This window comes from Mustela erminea, chromosome X (assembly GCF_009829155.1).
Source record: "Mustela erminea isolate mMusErm1 chromosome X, mMusErm1.Pri, whole genome shotgun sequence".
In the NCBI taxonomy this organism is placed as follows: domain Eukaryota; kingdom Metazoa; phylum Chordata; class Mammalia; order Carnivora; family Mustelidae; genus Mustela; species Mustela erminea.
The window spans coordinates 6,221,481-6,243,069 of NC_045635.1; the positions used below are offsets into that span (position 1 = coordinate 6,221,481).

The 21,589-nt window shown below is 51.0% G+C and overlaps 1 protein-coding gene across 3 annotated transcripts in view; it reads left to right on the forward strand.

Moving 5' to 3' along the window:
* Positions 1-21,589, forward strand: part of TBL1X (transducin beta like 1 X-linked) — a 200,614-nt gene that overhangs the window by 66,685 nt on the left and 112,340 nt on the right. For all 3 annotated transcript variants that reach the window (XM_032331836.1, XM_032331834.1, XM_032331835.1), the window contains exon 2: positions 9,826-9,899. The gene's annotated coding sequence lies outside the window, so the exon portion shown is untranslated. The remainder of the gene's footprint in view (positions 1-9,825; positions 9,900-21,589) is intronic.

Genomic DNA, 21,589 nt, shown 5'->3' on the forward strand with positions numbered 1-21,589 from the left:
GTAAGTCCTATTTAATTTCCTGAAATTGTCAACTTAAATTTGTGAAAGCGTTTTAATGCCTCGTGCTTTGTACTTGTTTACCGGGTCACGCGGAAGTGTGTTCGTATACGCTCGCTCCGGGCGTTCCTTAGGGCTGGGGTCGGTCGTGCCATGCGTGCTGCTGGCCTGCGGGTGCGTGGACCCCATGGCGAGGGCTGGAAGCGCAGATCACCGGAAGGGCGTCGTGGAACTTACTGCCCTTACGTGGCCTTGCCGTGTGGTATCTCTTCCTTAAACATGAGGGAATGAGAGTGCAGCTTTGTCTTTCTACGTGGGTGGCCCGCAGTTTCCTGACACTTAAGAAATGGTTCTCCTTATTTATGGAGGCACTGCTTAAAATAGCAAGGAGTTGAATGCAGTGGTGACAAAAGTTTATTTAGCCCTGAGAGTGAGTTACTAGGCAACTGTTAAAAATGATATTATACAAATGGTATATTTATTGGCACTGAAGTGTGTTTACAAGATACTGCAGCGTGTTGCCGTGACCCCAGGAGACCCGCAGCCCGGCTGGGACTCTGAGCGCATCGGAGAGTTCTCCTTGGAGTCCCACAGGCAGGGGGGAGATGTGCACGCTGCCGCTGTGTTGTTTATCCGCGCATTGGTTTGTTTATCCGCACATTGATTGGTTTACCTGTGCTGTGGGGTTATGTGGTCACCTCATGTTAAGAATTCCTGTAAGAAGCGGCCCCATGAAATGTGTCCATTTACTGAGAATGGAGAGTTTCCCCTCTGGGGCCTGTGGGAGAAATGGTGTACGTGTGTCCCCTCCACAAGCTGTTTTGTTAACGAGCTGCTTCACTTTCTGGATGTGAACATCTACCCCTGTTTGCTTCTCTAACTAGATGGCTGGGAAACTCAGCATCCCAAGTTCGGTTCCCTTGCAGCTAAACGTTGTGTCCACTTCTGGGCTTTGCCTGTGGTCCTCAGCTCCCAGCTCATCACCTTCCGTTTGTGTCCCACACTGTGGATCGTGTGTGTGTGTGTGTGTGTGTGTGTGTGTGTGTGTGTGTAATCCTCATCCAAGTCCCTTTTCCTGTATCCCGGTGGAGGACGGCAGCGTCTCTGAGTCAACGAGCGCATTGTGGTTTCTTGCAGGTCGTTGGCTCACAGCAACTTTCGAATTCTCGTGTGTTCGCGGCATCTTATTTTAATCTGGCTGCTTCCTGCTGAAGTACATCGGGACAGAGTGTATTTCTAAATTTAGCATGGTTGGAGACTCGGGCAAAAGCAGCTGGTGCGCAGACCCTAGGTGAAGCTCTCTGGGTCTTTCTACCCTGAAAATTAAAGTTCTGTCGTATCCGTTTATGAAAGAAAGATAAAACAGTTAGCAACGCTCTGGACTCATTTGATTTTTCTGGGGGAAAACAAAAAGCCCACGCCGTTGTACAAAATACCTTTTTTGGCTTGCAGGTCCATCGAATGGAGCAGAAATTGTTGTTCTGTCTCGGGCAGTGTGGCAGAGCAGTTCCCCGAACGCTCTGTTGGAAGTGGGACCTTGGAGCCCTGCATAGGCTCCCAACTTGTTGAAAAGCAGGAAGTGAAAATGAGGTTACAGAAGTCAGAGTTCCTAAATGTCTCCCACTAAACACGTGTAAGGAATTAGCGCAGGGGGGCGCCTGGGTGGCTCCGTCGGTTAAGCTTCTGACCCTGATTTCGGCTCGGGTCTTGATCTCAGGGTCATGAGATCGAGTCCTGCCTGTGCATGCCCCCTCTCTCTCACAAAGAAACAAGTCTTAAAAAAAATTAGTGCAGAAAGAAGAGCTGTTTCCTGATTTACGGGGAGAGATCGGGCACGACGTCTTGGGATCACTTCCGAGCCTCAGCTGCTCTCTGTCACTAACCGCAGATACTGACGGCGTCTGGCAGCCGGGGCTGGGCTGGGTATTCCTTGTGAAGGCTCAGAGGTCAAGGTCCAGGAGCGCACAAGTCCCTAGTGACAAAGCTGTGAGGTGATCGCCTCACAGACGGACTGCAGGGACAAAAGCAGTTTGGGCAACATTTACCCGGTGTCCACTGTGCCAGGGAGCGTTCTCTGCTCTGCCCACTTATGAATGGTGGCGTGTCCTCCTCGCGTCGTCGTGAGGCTTCTGGTAGTTACCCCGCTGCCCGGAGGAGGACCTGGAGGCCTGAGCATCGTGGGCCCGGGTCACACACCTGGCTGGCAGGGGGCCGCCCTTCTCGCAGAGCCCTCTGGCCCCAGAGTCCGTGCAGTCGGTGCTGTGGCTCCGTGTTCACTGTGGAACCAAGCAGTGGGCTTGACGGAAGTGCTTCTGATGGCCCAGCGTGGGATCCAAGGGCAGCTTGCGGAGAGGGGGCTGTGGACGGGTGACACAGAGATGGTAACAACGCAGGTTTTGGACATGTGGGTCCTTTGAAAGGGTGCAAGGGAATGCGAACGGTTGTGCATAACCTGGGCAGAAGTTGGGGTGGGGTCTTGTTGTTTTTTTTTTTTAAAGATTTTATTTACTTACTTGATAGAGATCAGAAGTAGGCAGAGAGGCAGGCAGCAAGAGAGAGAGAGAGAGAAGCAGGCTCCCTGCTGAGCAGAGTCTGATGCAGGGCTTGATCCCAGGACCCTGAGACTACGATCTGAGCCAATCCCAGACCCTGGGATCATGACCTGAGAAGAAGGCAGAAGCTTTAACCCACTGAGCCACACAGGCGCCCCTGGGGTGTTCTTTTTGAGGTGCTTGTAGTAGGCGCTGACCTGGGCCTTGGAGGATGTGTAGCAGCACCCCTAGTCTCTCCTGCCACATGGTAGCAACATGGCCTCATGCTCGTGACTTCAGGCCCTTGTTGGGGGTAGTAGAGATTACCTTAAAAAAAAATGGCAACCTTAAAAAATTTCATTTTTGGGAAAAGCCCGGGGTTTAAAAGTCATTTTGAAGGCGTCTGTTTCCAGATGGGTATGGATTTAGAAAGCTGGATGTTTGCAGGTTTGCCTTTACAGGAGTTCTTCAACTTCTTTCAATACGGGGGAGACTGCGCTGTTTGTGTAAGAGTGTTGGCTGTTTTTAGTCTTAGTTTTTCGTTTGAGTTTTTATTTAGGACATCCTCCTGATAGCCTGAACGTGGAGGTGACCCTTGGGGTGTTGTGCTTGGTGAATGGGAAGAGGTGTGTGTGTGTGTGTGTGTGTGTGTGTTGCACGCGTGTGTGTCTTAATACTTAGTTCTTCATTAGCTCCTCACTGACATTGGTGTCCCACGTTTTGAGGTGTTTATGTAAGCAAATAATTAAATTTAATTGTTTTACAAAAGGGATTTGCTTGCAGCACTGTTAACTGAAACCGAAGGCAGTATAATTGACCTTTCCAGGTGAGCGGGGGAGGCCATGTGTTTGGCCAAGGATAGAAACTGAAATTTGAGCCCCAGGACCATATGGTGTTCGGAAACTTTTATCATAATTTCCGCGAATAGACAGTGTGCTTGACAATTACATTTTAAAATTATGCTTAATGCTCACGGCACAGTGTGGGGACGGTGCTCTGGGAGACGAGGAAGAGATTAATTGGGATTCTGTTCCACATCTCCGTGCACCATGTCATCTGTAAACAAAGAACTGATTATGGTCACGGGAGGCTTATCTGCATACAGTCCGCTGGTGTACCTGTGCGCAGAGACTCCAGGCACTGTTGGTGGACAGTTTGGTGAATAAGATGTTGTCCTAATACTTTAAGGTGTCTTCTTTAAATGTGGTTATTTTTCTCACTAAAGATTATTTCCTGCCCTTAAATGAGATTTAATTTATCATTCGAATTTAAATAATAATAAATCCTTAGAAACAAATATTGGGCAAAAGATAGCTTATTAAAATTTGCTGTGGGTTTGTCCCCCTCCCCCAATTGATGTTGGATCTGGAGGGATTATATACTTACAGATCCAGTTGGGTCTTGTCATCACCTTATCCCACATCAGATTTTCACGTGACAAACCCTAGCTTGGTCTTTCTGTGTGGCGTCTGTTTGGTACATCATCGTGTGAGCCAGGGACCCGTTGTTCCTTCATTGGGAGTGCCGTACGGTTGGCTCTAGTGGTGTGGGGTGGCGGGGAATTGATGCCTGTGTCCGACCACACGCATTCAGATGCATCCGCAGAAGCATTGGTTTTGCTGGTGATAGAAGCCTGGAAGTCTTGTTATTAGCATCATAATAGTTTCAAAAAGAAAGCAAGTTGATACAAGGATCTTGTTTGGTGACCGTTTTGCTTTTTTGAGTAGTTCATACTTTCTGTCTGAATTTGTGAAATGTACATATATAATAAAATGTCATGTTTTGCAGCAACGAATGGATATTAATTAATTAAACGACTTACATGAAGAATAGATGAAGAAAACGTGTTTCCCCGTTGATCCTTAAATAAAAAATGATTTCTCCCGAACATTTATTTCCCTATTCCCAAAGTGCTGCTATGTTTCTTTTCTGAGTCGAACAAAACAATAATGACTTCCTTTTGGTTTTGAGCCTGCCCTTAGTTTGTTTTCAGGGCACGCCTGTTACCTGCCTGCTGTATGGTGGGCCCCGGGCTTTAAAGTAAGTGGCTCCCAGGGATTGGGACGAAACTCTGGACTCCTTGGCTTTGGCTTGGGCGCACAGGACTTTTGTAATTTTGTGTTTGTTTTTGCAGTTTTGGTTTTTGCGGTTCTGTTTTCTGTCATGGTCATTGTTCATAGAATGTCTGGATAACGGTTTGTTGTGCTCGTGATGTTTGTCGAATGAGATTTAAATGAGTGCATGGAGACCCAGAGACTGCCCTGATGCGCCTCTGTAGTGTCCACCCCGTAGAGAACCCCCTGGGCAGGAGTAGAGGGTCTTCAAGTTCTTAGGAGGAAGGAAGCTGTAAGGAGTGGAGTCCCAGAACTTCATACTGAAAATAGTAGTGGTGAGGATTTAGAAATTACTTTCCATTTCTTCTTCTGAACATTTTTTCTCCAGAACATCTTAACATCTTCTTGTCTTTAATATCGGCCTAAGAGTGGTGCTGTAGGCACTTCCTCTCCTTGGCTGTTGCTTTTTTCCCGTTTGTTGTAGTCTTTAGATTTGCATTCATATGGTAACCACTGGCCACACGTGACTGTTTACACTTACATTAATTAAAATTAAACAGAATTTAAAAGCCAGTTCCTCAGTTGCCCTAGCCAAACATTTCAAGTGCTTAGTAACCACAGTGCAGCTAATGGGTACCTTAGTGGTCAGTGAAGACGTAGTGCAGAGAGTTTTACTATATAGATGAGAGATGGCTATTCCGATTTTTTTCCTAATAGGTATTCTGAGGAAGAAACGCTGGAAAAAAATCTTAAATCTGAAGAAGAGAGGAATTTCCTACCAGGTGACTAGAACGGGATAAAAAGCGCCTGAAAATTATTACGTGAAAGCTCATCATGTCATTTTCGAATATTAGAGATAAAGGCAGTATCTAAGCAGTATCCTGGATTTAAAAGTCATATAAAGAATCTGAAATCAGAATGATACCGGATTTTATAATGGCAGCATTGGAAGTTGGAAAAGAGACTGACTATAGAGTTCTATATAAATAATTTTCCCTCGGAATTTAAAGTCATTCTTCTACTAGTTGTTAACTAAGAGTAGAGTAAAGATGTTTGTATGTATTCAGGATATCAGTGAAATTTAGCTTTTATATATCAGTTCTCAGAAATCTACTAGGGAATGTGTCCCACTGAAATGAGAGAGTTCACCAAGAAAGGGGGAGATTTGGGATCCTAGAAACAAAGAAAATGTATTCTCAAGATGTTGTGGTTTCAAGGCGGCACGAACTCTTTAACAGGCCTAATGCTGTCAAGTACAGACCGGAACGGAGGCAAGAAATTTCGGAAGGCCTGGTGTGTGTGTATTTGGGAGATGTCGGAGGGAACGAGGGGGAAACCCATAGAGCTGACAGATTATCTGAGAATTTTGATCATGTGAAAAATTGAAGCAAAGCATTGTGGACGCTGCTGGAAGAATTACCAAAGGATGTAAAGACAAAAAAGAGACTTAAGGAAATAAAAACAGATGCAATTAGTAACCCAAGGAAAACAAAAAGGTCGCATAAGAAAGGAATCCTCATCGTACTGTATTGCTTGCTCACCTGTGTCCACTCCACTGTTGGACTGATGTCCGTCAAGGATAGATTTGCTCCGAGACGGTTATACTGTTGGGAAAATGTGGTAGGTTAGCGTAGGGTTGAGGATGGAGCTTAAAAAACCAAAACCCTCACCTCTGTGTGAGAAAATCAACTCAGTGATACCCAAAGCTGATAGGGCCTGTCGTGAGGTTTTTCAGAAACATGGAAGCCATACTGGGGATCACCGCCAGTAAAACAGACAGTTCTGAGGTTTGAAAATGGTTGCTTGGAAAATAAGAAAAATCTAAAACAAAAAAAAAAATGGTGCCTTTGAGAAGTAGAATTGGGGATAGATGGTGTTATAAAAAGAGGAGTCTTTTGCCTCGCCTCATTGTTTGACTTTTTAAAACAATGCACGTGTATTACTTTGATATTTTAGTGGTCGCCCTTGGCAGTACTGATACTTGGGCCAGGTAATTTTTTGCCTGTGAAGGGCTCTGCTGTGGGCTGCGTCCCCGGCTTTGCCAGAGCCAGCAGCATTCTTCCTCCAGCCCTGACAACTAAAAATGTCCCCAGACATCGCCCACTGTCCCCCGGGAGACAGCCGCATTTGAGAACCACTGATTTAACGGATTTAAAATCTGTTATTGAATGAATCCTTGCCGTACATAAAAATGCCGTTCGGTATTGGTGTGATGCAGGAAACAACGGCTTCATTACACAGAACTTGAAGCTCGCGGCGGATGAAGTTTTCAACATTCTCTGGTGCCTCTTGCCAGTATGTGGCTTAGCCCCTGGCTCTTGGCCCGGGTAATTCAGGGCTCACTAAAAAAAGAAAGGACTCGGGAGGAAATGGCAGCTTCTCTGTTCTGCTCAGTGGCTTCTGAAAACATCGTTTGGATTTTTTGCGTTGTTTTCATGATGCTACAACTTGAGTTTCTCTGGGGTGCCAGTGTTAATCATTATGGCAACTTGGGGAAAATATTGCAGCCTTTGGATAGATTTCCGTGGTCGGTTGGCTGTGGGACAGATAGATGCACACATTCCTGCCCCCCCCCCCCCGCCCCCCGGCATCCTTGTGTAAGTTCTTGGTTCAGTGTTTTGCAAGTGTTTTCCCTTAGAATTGACAAAGGAAGTCGACAGGAAAATGGTTCCTCAGATTTTTTTGATGTGGATGAAACCTCATAAATAATTGAATACCCTCATTTCACAGCTGACGACTCTCTGGTCCGGAGAGAGTTTCTTATAATTAATTGGGAGCAAAGTGAGGCGTGTAAATCTGCCCTTCTTTTTTTCCCCCCGTAACTTTTCTTTCTTCTCTTTTGATACAATAGTGTTAAAAGTAATACTCCTGCGTCATGGAGACGGAAGGGGGTCAGGCAGTGGGTCAGGCGTCTGGCAAGTTTGTCAGCGTTTTCACACAGTCCGGGACTCTGAGAATCGTGTGCCAGGGGCATGAGCCCGTGTAAGCTCAGAGAAGAGAAAGATCGTGGCGGCTCAGCTCAGGGGTCCCGGGCTCCCGCTTGGGAGGAACTCTGGGTTGTCTGGTGTTTTGGAGTCACCCCTGGTGGGACTGGGCTGTCTGCAGGGCCAACTCTGCCTGAGTGGCCTCCTCTTTCCTCTGCTGGATGGGGCCCTGGATGGGGCATCTGTGCTGTCCCCTGCCCAGCGTCCTGGCACTGTGCTACACCCGTCCCCTCTGCTGACCACACTGAGAGCGTCACCTGATGTTTTTAGAAACCTCAGTGCCGTCTTGCCTGCCTTTGTTGCCTCTGGAACCACTCAAGCTGCAGCTCCCCTTCTCTGCCTTGTCGCCCGACTTCATGGGCCAGCGGGAATGCTGGCGCCTCTGTGAAGCCTCTCTAGATTTCTTCCGTGTAGTGAGCATGGGCAGAGAAGACAGTATGGTTTCTTGTCATCTTTTTATCTGCTGTCCTCATCTTCTGTATCAACGGCCACTATTTGCTCGTCATTCCATGATCTTTGAGAGATGTCTATCCCTGGATGCCCAGGGTCCCAGAACCGCCTGGATTTCCTCCTCCCTCTCGGCACACCCGTGTCTCATCGCCGTCGCCTCCCTTCGGCGTCCCGTCCTCGGCTAGTCGTCTTTAGACCCGGCTTCTCCGCAAGGTGCTTGTGCCCTCCAGGGGTTGGCTGGTAACGTCTGGGGTCAGTTTGGGTGATCCAACGAAGGGACGGATGTGTGGGTCATTAGGAGCATCTAGTGGGGGGAGCGCACGGCTGCCGCTCCGTGCGCAGCGCAGCCCGCCTGCAGTGGAGTTACCGGATCCACGGCGATATCCGTGCCCGGGGTGAGAAAGCCGGCTTCGGGCCTTCCCGTTCAGGCGCGGAGCTTTTGCAGATCCTGGTTTGGGGATGACTTCCAGACGTTAACTCTGCAGCCGTGCCCTCTCCCGATGGCTCAGACTGGGGTCCTTGGCGACCTCATCAGGAGTCCACTGATAGCTAGGATGGGCGTTTCAGAGGGAACACGCGCAAGAGTCTTGCTTTTCTACTCTTCAGTCTGCCTGCATCTCAGGAAGTGGCACCACCTTCCAAACTGTTGCTCAAGCCCTGAAGCTAGAAGTCAGGCTGGGTTCTCCTCTCCCCTCCCCATCACACATGCTCCGCCCCACAGCCCCTCACCCCCACCCCGTAAGTCCAGTAGGTCAGAATGTCCTAGAACCCTGTACACTGAGTTTCATGCCAGCACCGTGTGAGTCAGGGGCGGATCCTTCCGGTTTTGTCGATTCCCTGATTCGGATATCTGCTGGCCCGTGGAATGGTTTTTGTTCTAAGCATGACAGGAGTCCCTGAAGGGTTTTTTAAAATAGCAGGACGATCACATTTTTTTTCTCATTAACTCTGGTGCTGGGTGAAGAATAAGGTGTAGTGGGGCCTGTGTAGGGTCACCGCCTTTCCGTGGGCTGTGAGGTCCTCTGTGACCCGGGACCAGCTATTACTGACCTTTGGTGCCCAGCCCACTAGCCTTCCTCCCTCCTTCTTGCCAAGGTGAGTCTCACCACAGGACCCTTGCACTTGCTTTGTCTGCATTGTGGCCTCTCGCCCCCATTCTTGCTCCCTCCTCAGAATGCTGCCCCAGGCCCCAGAGGGAGTAAACTCCTCTCCCCGGTCACTCTCTCTTCTCCCACCAGCTGGAGTTGGCAGTAGTTCTGTCCTCCAGCGTGACCTCGCTTTGCGTTTGCTTTCTAGTTTATAGTCCCTGCTTTTCCATCACCAGGTTCCCCTGCTTCTCCCTGCCGAGATGGGAACATTCCACAAGGCCAGGCACCGTGTGTCCCTAATACCGGAACCGCAACAAGCATCGTTTGCATTTTCTGCAAGACTGAATGAGCTGTTGTCAGTAGAAACTTGCTGAGTTGGGTTGAATGTAGAAATACCTGTGTTTTCAATTAGCATTTTTTAGGAGGGGTAGGAGAAACTGTGTCTGGTGAGAGCGGAGTAGATTTTTCAGTTCTCGACATTCCCTAGTAATAGGATCATAATTGCTTGCGCAATAATAAAACCGACCAGATTTGTGTGCCTTTGCTGGGGAATGAATCTGAGGAGTCCATGGTGGTGGTTGTGTGACATCTGACATAGGGATCCTTCCGGTTTTGTCGATTCCCTGATTCAGATATCTGCTGGCCCGTGGAATGGTCGACGGTGTACTTCAAGATGTTTCCATGGATGCTTTTGCCTTACTTGGTTATTTTTCATTAACAGGTGACTGAAGACAGAAAACAGGCCCCGAAATAAACCCTCGAAGGAAGAAGGGATTTGCCTACACTTGGCTCTGAGTAAGTGAAATTGTAAAATGGATTTCTTATTATGTAATAAATATGCTGTCAACCTCTTTGTATTTTCTGTATTTAAAAATTCAATGTTACTGTATTGACTCTAAGTCCTGGAAATGGTGATTTCTCAGGATTTCTTGTAACAGGTAATTTTGCAAGCCAGAAAACGCTGTGTGTCTGCCTGATGTGCTTCTTTCTGTCGAGCTTCTGGAAGTCCCAGAGTTTAGGAAAGAGAACCGGAGATGGCCGGTACCATCTGCGTGCTTTGCAGAGAAGCGTCGTTTCTGCTCTTGTTTCCCAGATGCGTTTGAGGCCTTCTCTGTCTTTAGAAGGTGACTTGTTACCAGCAATGGATTCTGACTCTTGGTCTGCCACGTGCCCCGTTCTTGTTTGTTCTTCTCAGCGCGTGTGCGCGGACTGGCGGGCACCACGTAGCTGCTGGTGGACCCGCCAGGGTCTTTCAGAACCACCTCGTCGGCACGGCCTGTGACGGCGGCCCCTACAACTGTGTTTTCCCTCGTTCTCAGCCCCTCCTGGGCTGTCCTTAGAGCAGAAACAGTCCAGAGTCCCGGAGAACAGACCTTCAGGGGCCTGGAGCTCTCTCGTGGCTGCTGGGTCTCACCGGGTCTGCAAAGAGGCCGGGTGCCCTCGAATCAAGGACGTCCTTTTCAGAGTACTTGGTATGAAAGATCTTCAGTCTCTGGGATGACCGTTCATTAAGTCTGTTACCTCTGGAGCCTTGGGGCGTATACAGAGATGTGGGAAATGTGTCTTGTTTTGGGAGGTGAGGCCTTATATACCCATGAGGTGGGGGGTGCGGCAGACAGCCGTGGTGGGAATGGGTGTCCCGTGCATGGTGTCGATGGTCTGTGCCGAGGGAATTCGAGCAGCGCTCTTCTCAAAAGTTTTATTTTATTTCTTTAAAGGTTTTATATATTACTTGCAAGAGCATGTCCGTGCAGGAGCAGGGGAAGGAGGGGAAGGAAGGAGAAGCAGAGGGAGAAGCAGCCCCCCTGGCAGAGCAGGGGGCCCGCGTGGGCCTCCGGGGGGCTGGATCCTGGGATTCTGGGATAGTGACCCGAGCTGAAGTGGACACTTACGCAGTTGGGCCACCCGGACTCTCCTGAGTTCTGGGCAAGGCTCCAAACAGCACGTGGCCGAGCCGCTGAGGAGGCTGGACGTTCCTCCCGGAGGCAAGACTCTCGATGGGTGTGCGGGTGGACGCAGTACGGGTACATACGGAGGAAGTACGTTCTAGGTGGGGGACGGACGTTTTGGGCAAAGGAGAGGAGCCGGGAACAGCAAAGCTCTTTTTTTAAGATTTTATTTTATTTATCTGACGGAGAACTAGCGAATATGAGGAGGGCAGCCGCAGGCAGAGGGGGAAGCAGACGCCAGGTGGAGCAGGGTGCCTGATGCGGGGCTCGATCTCGGAACCCTGGATCGTGACCTGAGCGCAAGGCAGCTGCTTCACTGACTGAGCCCCCCGGGCGCCCCACTCCTTTTTGTTTAATAGGGAACGTTGATAAAGCAGCCTGGGCATTAGGGGTGGGTGACGGGTGATGGGGGAGCAGAGAGCATGCGGGAAGGGCGCGTGCTGTGACCGGACGGTGCCTACGCCGTGTTCGAAGGAGACTGACTCTTAGTGCTGGGGCTGCCGTGTCTCATCGACCTGGACGGCCCCGGGGACTGCGAGCCTGTCAGCATCGGAGGGACAGCCTGTAGACTGAAAGGGCACCTGATGGGCTCAGAACCAGCCCGCACGGGGCAGAAAGAACAGTCGTGGCAAGATGGTCCTAAAGCACATGTGTGCCAGATGGCGGCGGCATTTGCTCACACCTTCCCGGAGACGGTTCACGGCGGGGACGCGTGCTGGGGTGCGCGTGGCTGGGTTCGCAGACCGTGCCCCCGCCCCCGCGGTGTGAGTCCTCCCGCCAGAGCCATCCGTGGACCGTTGTCATACTAGAGCTCCCCACCCCTGCCTCCCTCGTCCGCGACAAGCACCAGTCTACTTCCTGTGTCTGCGGGCTTGCCCGTTCCCGGGCATTCTGTGGAGACTCTGGTGTCGTTCGCTCTGTGTTCTTTGGGGCTGGCTCCTGTCTCTCAGCGTAGTGTTGTCATGGTAGCAGGACACATCTGCGGGTCATTCCCTTTTCTTAAATACTGTCCCATTGTGTGAGTAGGGGACCTGTGAGTTTTGTGCATGTGTTCATCAGTCTCACAGCCACTTTGAACGCTGCTGTTCTGAATTGATGTTAGACTCGCAGGACGTGGCAGAAACAGAGCTGAGAGGTCCAGAACAGCCCCCCCCACTTTCCTGTAATGGGGTGTCACCATCCGAGACCCTGTGCTCTCACAGGGCCCTGAATTGTTCAGGAATCCATTGTACTCTGCTGAGATGAGCTTTACACGTTTGTTCCTCCTGCTTAGCTTCCAAAGCAGGAGCAGTGGAAGTATTGAGAGCAGTCGCAGAAGCTTCCAGAAGGGCACCCGTGCCCTCCCGCTTCCCAGCATGCACTCTTGCAGTGGGATCTCCTTCCTGCCTCCTTCGTCTCTCGGACTGGACCATCCTGCACCCGTCCTGGCACGGGCTTTCTTCCCACCTCCTGGGACCTCACTTGGGCTCTGCGTGTATGCTCTGTGGACGCGTTTTTGCAGTCAGCGTGCCGAGATCTTCACATGAAAAGATGTTGGTTATACTGAGATGCAGTGTCTGTCCCTGCACGGGGCTTAGCCCTGGGCTCTGACTCGGTCCGGGCCGGTTACCTACCCCAGTACTCGCCCGGTCCTCATTCCGGTGCTTTCTCCTACGGGCGTGGCCTCGGAGCCGCCGGAGTGTCTGCGTAGTCACACGCGCGGTCGGAATGTGGGCTTCGACAGAACTGATGAGGCTTTCTGCGATCTGTGCAGATATGAGTGCTTTCCGAGCTGGGGGCTGGGGGTGGAGCGGGGCATCGGGCGGGCTGCGGCAGCTGAGATGGTGGCAGGAAAGGGGGAGGGCCAGCGCGGAGCCGGAGCCGGAGCTCGGGAAGCAGTTGAAAGCCTGTTGCAGGAGCCAGAGCTGGTGGAGCAGTTTACCTCCCTTCACCAAGTGCTCTCGTGGCATTTTAAGTTCCTCAAAATGACGTCTGCTTTTTTATTTCAAACTAATGAAATAAGATACTCTCACCCACTTGTCGTTCTGTAAATCTGAAGAAAAGCTTTCTCTATAGGACAGGTCTTCCCAACAGGAGGATTTTTCCGGCTTAGACAGTGGGCTGCATTTAATCTCTGTTATATATTGCTGATTAATTTTAAGTACGATGTTAAATTTTAATTTATGGTTTCTTTTTAAAATTAATTACATTATTGGGTGCTTTCATTATTTCATTAAAAAAAACTCCCCGTCGTAGGCACCATATTTGGCCTTTAGTATCTTCTCTGTCTGCTTTAAAGACATTTTTCTGTGTGACCACATGCGATTTGGGTTTACAAAATATGGATTCCCCGAAGCCCCCAAGTTTCAGTTGCAGACGGCACGTTTGCCACTGAGTCCTTTTCCTGGTGTTTGCCTCCAAGAATATTGTCATTTCGTGCTCCGTAGCTGTTTGTCTTTGTCAGAGGATGCAGGCTAGGATATTAATCTTGTATGAAATTCAGATAAGCAGGGAGCGGATGGATTTATAGCTCTGGAAACCTCTAAACTCTACAGCTGTGCTGAGTCGTTAACCTGTGAATAAGGAAATTCTGGACTGTGGCTCGCAAGGGCTGGCTTGACCCGATGGGCACAGAATCCATCACCTTGTCGGGGAGGGACGTCTGCTGCTGCGTCTTCTCGGGTTTGGGCTTACTGCTGTCCTGTCGCGTTCTGGGCTTCCTCTGGGCCAAGAAGGAGCGCCGAGTCGTGTACTCCACACTGGCCTCCCGAGCGGCAGGCAGAGCTGCCCGCATCCCGGGAGCTGTGGGGGCGTGCCAGGGGCCAAAACAAGTTCCTGGGTCTTTCGTCTCCAGAGGCTGGGGAGAGCACACCGCACCCCGTGTCGGGCAGGGACCGGTGCAGGAGAGGCCCAGCTCCAGCATTGAGGGGACCTTCCTGGGCGTCTTAGTAAACATTCAGCAAGACTTCATCAAGAGGACGAAAGCATGTGCAAGTCATAGTGGGGTGTACTGGGCCATGTGGGGATTGGGGGAATGGCAGTGACATCATTCTGTGGGACCAGAGCTGATGGCTGGAGTGTAGCACAGAATGTGCCAGATGCTTAGACACGAGGAGGTCTGGTCGGTGACTTGCCTCCCAGCACCTTGGCTAGGACTCACTTCATGTAGGATTATGGAGGAAGGGCGCCAGGCGAGCGGCAGCATCTCGTTGCCCCATATGTCTGCGAGTCTGCAGCAAGAAAAAGTGTCCTGTCTAGAGAGTGCAAAAGCAGGGGTTTTTTTTGTTTTTTTTTGTTTTTAAGATTTTATTTATTTATATGAGAGAGAGAGCATGAGAAGGAGGAAGATCAGGATTCAGGAGAAGCAGACTCTCTGCTGGGCAGGGAGCGGGAGCAGGATTCGATCCCAGGCCTCCAGGAACGACCTTAGCCAAAGATAATCGTTTAACTAACTCAGCCAGCCGGGCACCCCGCAAAAGTTTTGAAAGGTTACCCCTGTGTTGCTACAGTCAAGTCGGTGAGTACCCCCGGACCGCCATGACCCCGCCTTCACTTCATCGGAGTGGAAATGCCCCGTGCTTGACTGTGTGAACCGTCCTGGAGAAGGACTTGTGTGTTCTGAGCACGCACATCATTCCCAGCCCGTGCTAGGTGGGCGAGAGCGGCTTTCACCAAAGGTATGTTTTGAACAGCTTCATGGAGACATAATTCACCTCCCATCCCATTCATTCATTTGGTCAGAGTATCTGATTCCGTGGCGTTGGGTATATTCAGAGTTTTACAGCCGTCCACGATCTTCATTTCAGTACACGGTACGAAACGCCGCATGCCTTAACAGTGACTCCCCGGTCTTCCTCCCCGGGCCCTGGCGGCTACTGGTCTGCTCACCGTCCCTGTGGATTTCCCAGTTTGGGACATTTCGTTAAACGGAAGCAGAGACCATGTAGCCTTTCATGACTTGCTTCTCTCTCTGCGTCGTGTCTTCGAGGCCCAACCATGTTGTAGCACGTGTCAAAGCTGTGTTCCTTTTCAGCCAGATGATGCCGCTCCGTCGTATGGAATGACCCCTGCTGTCTCCCCAGTCCTCAGCGGACAGAGCCTTGGGCAGTTTCCGCTCTTTGGCCACGTGAATAATGGTCTACCGTGGACAGGCCGGTACCAGTGCTGATGGGGATGCCTGCTGATGAAGCTCTGGAGGACCCAATGAGCTGTTGCCTATCGGGATAATTTAGGAAGGTTTTTAGAATGCAAATGTGCATTTTTTTTAAAGGCTTATTTATTTATTTGAGAGAGAGACAGGGAGAGGGAGAAGCAGGCTTCCCGCTGAGCAGGGAGCCTGACATGGGGCTCAGTCCCAGGACCCCGGGATCGTGATCTGAGCCAAAGGCTGACGCCTAACGACTGAGCCAGCCAGGCGTCCCCTCAAGTGTACATTTTAAAAAGTTGTATTTACGGGGGTACTGGGGTGGCCCAGTAAGTTATGAGCCTGGGCCATAAACCAACCCTTGGTTTCTGCTCCGGTCATGATCTCAGGGTTGTGAGATCGAGTCCTGCATTGGGCTCTGCACTCAGCATGGAGTCTACTGAGGATTCCTCCTCCCTCTGTCCCTCTCGCCTGCTCTCTCTCTTTCTAAAAGAAACAAACCTTTAAAAAAAAAAAAGTGATTTATTATTTTTATTTTTTATTACTATAGGTTCTCAGTGAGATACGTGTACTTTTAAATGCATTTGAGTCTTTTTGTCGCCGCCGCCCCCCCTCCCCCCAGCCCATCGGTTAGTAACTGCTCAGATACTCATGCACGAATGTGCTCTCTCTGGGAGTCAGGCTGGTCTGTGTCTCCATATTCGGGCGACAGCATGAGTCCCTGGTGAGGTGTCATGGCTCCGTGGTAGAGGAGGCTGGCCGTCCAGCGGCTTCACAGATCTTGCTAGGATCAGTAACTGAAGTGGCCATCAGCCATTTTCCTTTTACCCAAATTTGAAAGTTTAGGCCTTCCAGGCTCATAGTTTTTTCATTTGTTTCATGTAGATTTAGAGTAAATGTCTTCTTGCTTGAGTAGGCGTACACCTGAAGCGGATGTAGCATCCTCTGTTCATTAGAACTAAACAAAACAAAACATCCAACATTAACTCCTAAGTAAAATTATAAGTTTAAGGTCAGGTGGTCAGTTTGTAGAAATTCCAGGTTTTCTTTTTGTTTGTTTGTTTTTTTAACTCTTTGAACAGCATGGCACTAAAAAGGGAGTTTTTCCTATTTTCCAGAGCGTAGAATCTCAGATGTTCTGGTGTTAGTTTGAACGTGCCCACCAGTAGTTACTCTTCTGCTGCGGTCTTCAAGAAGCATGCGGGGGTGTTAGCCCCAGCGAAGACCTTGGATAACCTAGAGTCCCCTCCAGCAGAACTTTCTGTGTGGAGAGGGAGCAGCTGCTCATATCTGTGTTACCGGTGGGGGAGCCACGAGCCCCAAGGGTCTCTTCATCACTTGAAATGAGCCTCGTTGGCCTGAGGAGCTCATTTATAGGTTTCATTTAATTTTAATTCATTAAAGATTACATAGCTGGAGACCTGGAAACCGCTGTTGGACCTAACCCATTAGAATAGGGCTTCTCTGCGTGGTGATTTTGCATTTGCCACCCCTCACCCTCCCTGGACATCTAGCACTGTCTGGAGGCCTTTGTGATTGTCCTGACTTGAGGACCGTGCCCGTGGCATCCAGGGAGCAGAGAGCCGGGGTGCCGCTCAGCAGCCTGCGGTGCCGGGGATGGTGACCAACAGGGTGGTTTGGACCTCAGCATTTACAGCGCCTGTTTCAGACTCACAGGGGTGGCGTGGTCCTCGGGGCTGCAGCCCTGGCTCGTGCGTGCAGATGTGGCTTGCTCATGGGGTCTGGTGGGGCCAAGGCGAGGCCAGTGAGCCAGGCCTCCACCTCCGCGTGGCTTGGACATTGAGCATCGGAATAAATAGAAAGTCCGTGTTCGTTGCGGGCAGACCAGTAACACAGAGGCGGTCTTAACGTGTGTCAGTGGGTCCTGGCTTTAGTCGTGAAATGAGGGGCAGGCAGAGCTCTCTGCCTCTGCACTGTTTCCTCAAATCTAGTATAGGGAACCCTGAGTCTCAGCTCTGCACAGCTCTGCTCCCCAGCATCATGAGAGGGGACTGCGGTGCCCAAAGACGCCCTTTTCGCTTCTGGGTTCGCATCCTCACCTCTCCGAGAGACCCAGAAAGCATTTGGAAAGGTCCTCTTTTACAAACCAGTCTTGGCACTGCTGGGCAAAGGCTGAAACCATTCATTGGATGATCGCAGGGCAACTCTAACTTCCCGTTCGGTGGGTGATGAAATTAGTGGGAGTGCTCCCCAGTAAAGCTGTCCCCAGCGTGCACACCTTTGGAGGTGGTCCCCCACTTCCCCGGCTCCCCGAGGCCCTGGCCCCCAAACCCAAGGGCTGTGGCTAGAGGTGGCCCCACTGTGGAGACTCAGCGTTGCAATTAGTGACACATGTGTTCAAGCGTTGCAGTGGAAAGTCAGCCGCTGCCGGGCTGGGGCAGGCAGGGGGGAAGCCCCAGAGATGGAGCGCTGAAATGGGGCTCTGTTGGCGGGGCAACGTGGGCCGAGATGCTGCAGTTCACACAAGAGCCGTCCTGTGTCCGAGTACAAATGGGTCGCCTGTGATGGGAAACAGGGGCGGCCTTGGCAGCGAGACCACGCCGGGCATAATGGGACTTGAATCGGCCGTTTCTTTTTGGGATCCTGCAAATGCTTGGGCATCTATCGTCCTGAGGAAGCTTGGACGGCTTGCCAAGCAGATAATATTGATGGTTTAAAAAAAAAAACACAAAAAAAAACCCATGATACTTCTCTTCCCTGAAAATGATTTTTATCCTGTTTGCAAAAACCAGAGATGGAAGTAGGACAGATGTGTCAGCAGCTTCCGAAGCCTGTTATCCAAGGAGTTAAATGGCAGTCATTCAGAGCAGTGAGCTCTCTGGCACTCCCAAAGAAGCCCCAGGGGGATTTTGGATCTTATTTAATGTAAAATTCCTTGAAGCAAAGACTGCAGGCATTTTGTTATGGTTCCAGGCAGTTTATTGTGTTTCTTCCCCCCACTAAATATTTGTGAATGTGTGAATGAGTCTGTGTGCTAACCACGGAAGTAAAACCACAGGCAGGGGAGGGACTGTCAGGGGAGGGACTGTCGGCTCAATTCCTTTTCAGTCGAGAGTGGAAGCATCTTGGTAGAGCAGGATCCTTCTTGGCAATGTGATGCAAGAGGCTGTAACAGATCTAAAATGGGCCCATCGCGTCCCCGCCCAGGGCTCCTGCTCAAGGCGTGCTCACCAGCCCTGACCTTCAGTTTGGGTTATGGTGGGAACTTTCTGCCCCTGACTTGGGGAGGGGGGTTAAGCACATGCCCTGCTTCCAGGGCCTTGATTGCAGCTGTGTGACTGAGCGGCCTTCCCGTTTTTTGCACGGACGCTTCCTGATGGAACTGGCATTCGCACCGGGGTAGTTAGATTGGCTCTCTGCCGGCACGTGTGAGCCGAGGCGGCATTCGGAAGCATGCCCTCCTGCCGGGCTCCGGGAAGAAGGGACAGGGAAGCAGACCGCTGGAGATGGTTGTCCCGAGACACAGCCGCGATGCCTCGGCCTGTGGGCATTCTGGATGTGGGGGTTGGCTGTGGGGGTCCCCAAGTGGCCGCTCTTGGGGAAAATCTTTGTTCCCAGTGAGCCCTGTGGGAGACAGACGTGCACACTGGCACGGATGAGAGGCAGGCGGTTTGGGAATGGAGGCCCCGGTACAGCTCCGCGTTCCCCCCCACGCCCGCCTGGTCGCTGCAGTGTGGTACCCCTGCTCTGGTCTTTCCCCGGGAGGAGAGCGGAGCAGGAGCACGGAGCCCTGGCTCTCAGCGGGATCAGGAGCGTCTTCAAGGATGTCAGGCGCGGAACACGGACGGACAGACATGGCTGAGGGCATCTTACCTGGGTTCGAGAAGCCAGAGCGGCCCGGGCTGGGAACTGGCTCTGATGGGCGGAAACATCCCATCTGTCCTCAGACCGCTGCCGGTCCTCGGGCTGTTAGGGTTCTCCTTAGTGCTGGGGAAATGAAGGCGCCATCCGACTGCAGTGCCTGGAAATTGCAACACAGTTAAGTTAAAATTTCAAAGCTCTCTTTTCTGTGGGGCCTGACATGGTCATTATTCAAAAGAATTTTCATTTTATTTTTTTAACCTTCTGGAAGGCCATCTGAGTAAGTCTGATTCAGCGTGCCTATCCACAGTTCTTTTTTCTTGGTCTCTTTGGTAATGAGGCTTGGTTCTACCATTTCTTTTCCCCCCAGGCTAACTCAGGAGGGGCAGAGTTCCTGCTTTGCTCCAGAACGTTTCAGGGATTCAGCTTCCCAGTGAGGAGCTTTCCAGGACCCCGGATTTTCACGGAAGGGGAGTTTTTCCATTCTGCTGTAGCATTAGGCAGTGTCAAAAGATACTTTTGGTTGTCCAAATTGGGGAGGTGCTGCTGCCATCTCGTGGGTGGAGGCCAGGGAGGCTGCTCAGCACCCTGCCGTGTCCAGGACACCCCACTGCAGGGCGGGACCCCATCCCGCCTGGCAGTGGTGCTCCAAGGAGAAACCCTGCTCTGCGGTGCTTCTCATTTGCTCAGAACTGTGGGACGTGTTCTCCGCCCACAGCTTGTCTCGTTGGAGAGGGCCAAGTCCCTGTCCCGTCCAGATGTGCAGGTCTCCGAATTCTGAAAGGAAATTGGAAATGTGAGGGTCACATCCAAGGAAACCTATTGTCCGCAGAACAGAGGAGAGGGTCGGAGAGCCGGCGCGCAGCTGAGTCCTGTCTCTCCTTCCCTTGTTCGTTTAGATTCTGCCGGGGTTTCTCCTGAAGGCTGCGGACTCGAGGCTGCCCCTCTGATTTCATTTCTTCCCAGTGCAATTTAGGTGAAGCTGGAGCAGACTGTTCCCTGAGGAGGGATTAGGGGAATCAGGCCTGGCCTTTGCTAAATAGATGTATCAGGAAACTCGAGCATCTTTGCATCTTTCCGAGAACACGGCTGGCCATTTCCCACAGCACGGTCAGGGTGGTAGGCCCGGCAGCAGACGGCCGCAGCTTTCCTGGGACAGATGGAGTGTTGCAAAGGTCCCCGCCCTCCCAGACACATCCTTAATGAAGCTGCTTCAGAACTACGAGCCTGTGTTTAAAGAGCGTGCTTCTGGTAGCTGTAAGTGGGATCGCCCGGTGTTACAGTCCTCTCGTTGGCCTTGGCCTACATTACATTAATGAGGCCTGTGAGCTGCTTTGCACGCAGCCTGCTGATGCGTCCCACCAGGAGTCGCATTCCTGAAGAGGCCACCGTAGCAGAGGGTGATACTTCCATCGTGTGGATTCCCTGCTTTCTGTTCAAGTGCTCTCGGCGGACCGCATGCAAGAGTCCCTTATTTTCGTACAGATGTGGTGTACATCCTTCACCCTGGCGATGGTCTTCATCTGAACGAGCACAGAGGGAGGGGATTTTTGCTTGGTGGGAAGGTCGCTTGTTGGGGTGGTCGCTTGGCCGGAAAGTCGCTTGGCGGGATGGCTGGACGGCAGTGCGCACTGGCAGCCTCAGTGAAGGGGGACCCTGTGCTTTTGTTGTTTCTCTTTCAGATAGGGTAGTGAATAAAATCGGATATTAAAGCTGATTGTATTGGTTAAAGGTTGGGACAGCGGTTGCATAGGCAGTTTGTTTACACGCTTCCCTGCTAGTTCCCAACGGATACACTCTTAGCTTGTTAATGTGAATATAGTCAAACATACTTGAAGCGTACAGAATATTTCCTGTATTTCCCCATGTATCTCTCGCGTGGTTTCAGCCACTGTCAACATCTGTCCTTCCCTCTTTTGTTATTTTCTGTAGGGAAATTTAAAGCTAATCACAGACACCACGTCGTGTCACCCGTTAGTGTATCCGAATGTGCTTGTGCTACAGAAGGGTTGTATTCATACACACACACAGCCCCCCGCCCCCATGGTACCATTCTTACCCTGGGTGAGTTTCTTCTGGTCACCATAATGGATAACCACGGACTGAATGGCTTAAACTAGTGGAAATATTCCCTCATAGCCCAGGAGGTCAGAAGTCCAAAATCAAGTGTTGGAAAAGTCGGTTCTTTCTGGAGGCTCTGAGGAGGAATCTCTCCCGTGCCCCTCTCCCCACTTTTGGTGGCTTCGTGTGTTCTTGGCAGATGGCCACATCGTCCAGGCTCTGCTGCTTCTCTCCTCCTGTGGCCTCTTTCCACGGGGCTGTCTCCAGAGCCCTTCTTTGTTTTCAAAGACGCTAGTCACTGGATTCAGGGCCCGCCCTAATCCAGGACGACCTCCACTTTTAGTTCCATCTGCGGAAGACTCGATTGCCATCTGTGGTCACATTTGCAGTCCTGGGGGTTAAAACCTCAACCTAAGTTTTCAGGGTACACTGTTCAGCCCGCTGCAGTGATGACGTGTTTGCTCCCCTGACCCGCTGGCACCGACGTGTTCCTTGTAGACGTCAGCTCCCGGAAATCTCCGCGGGAGTGT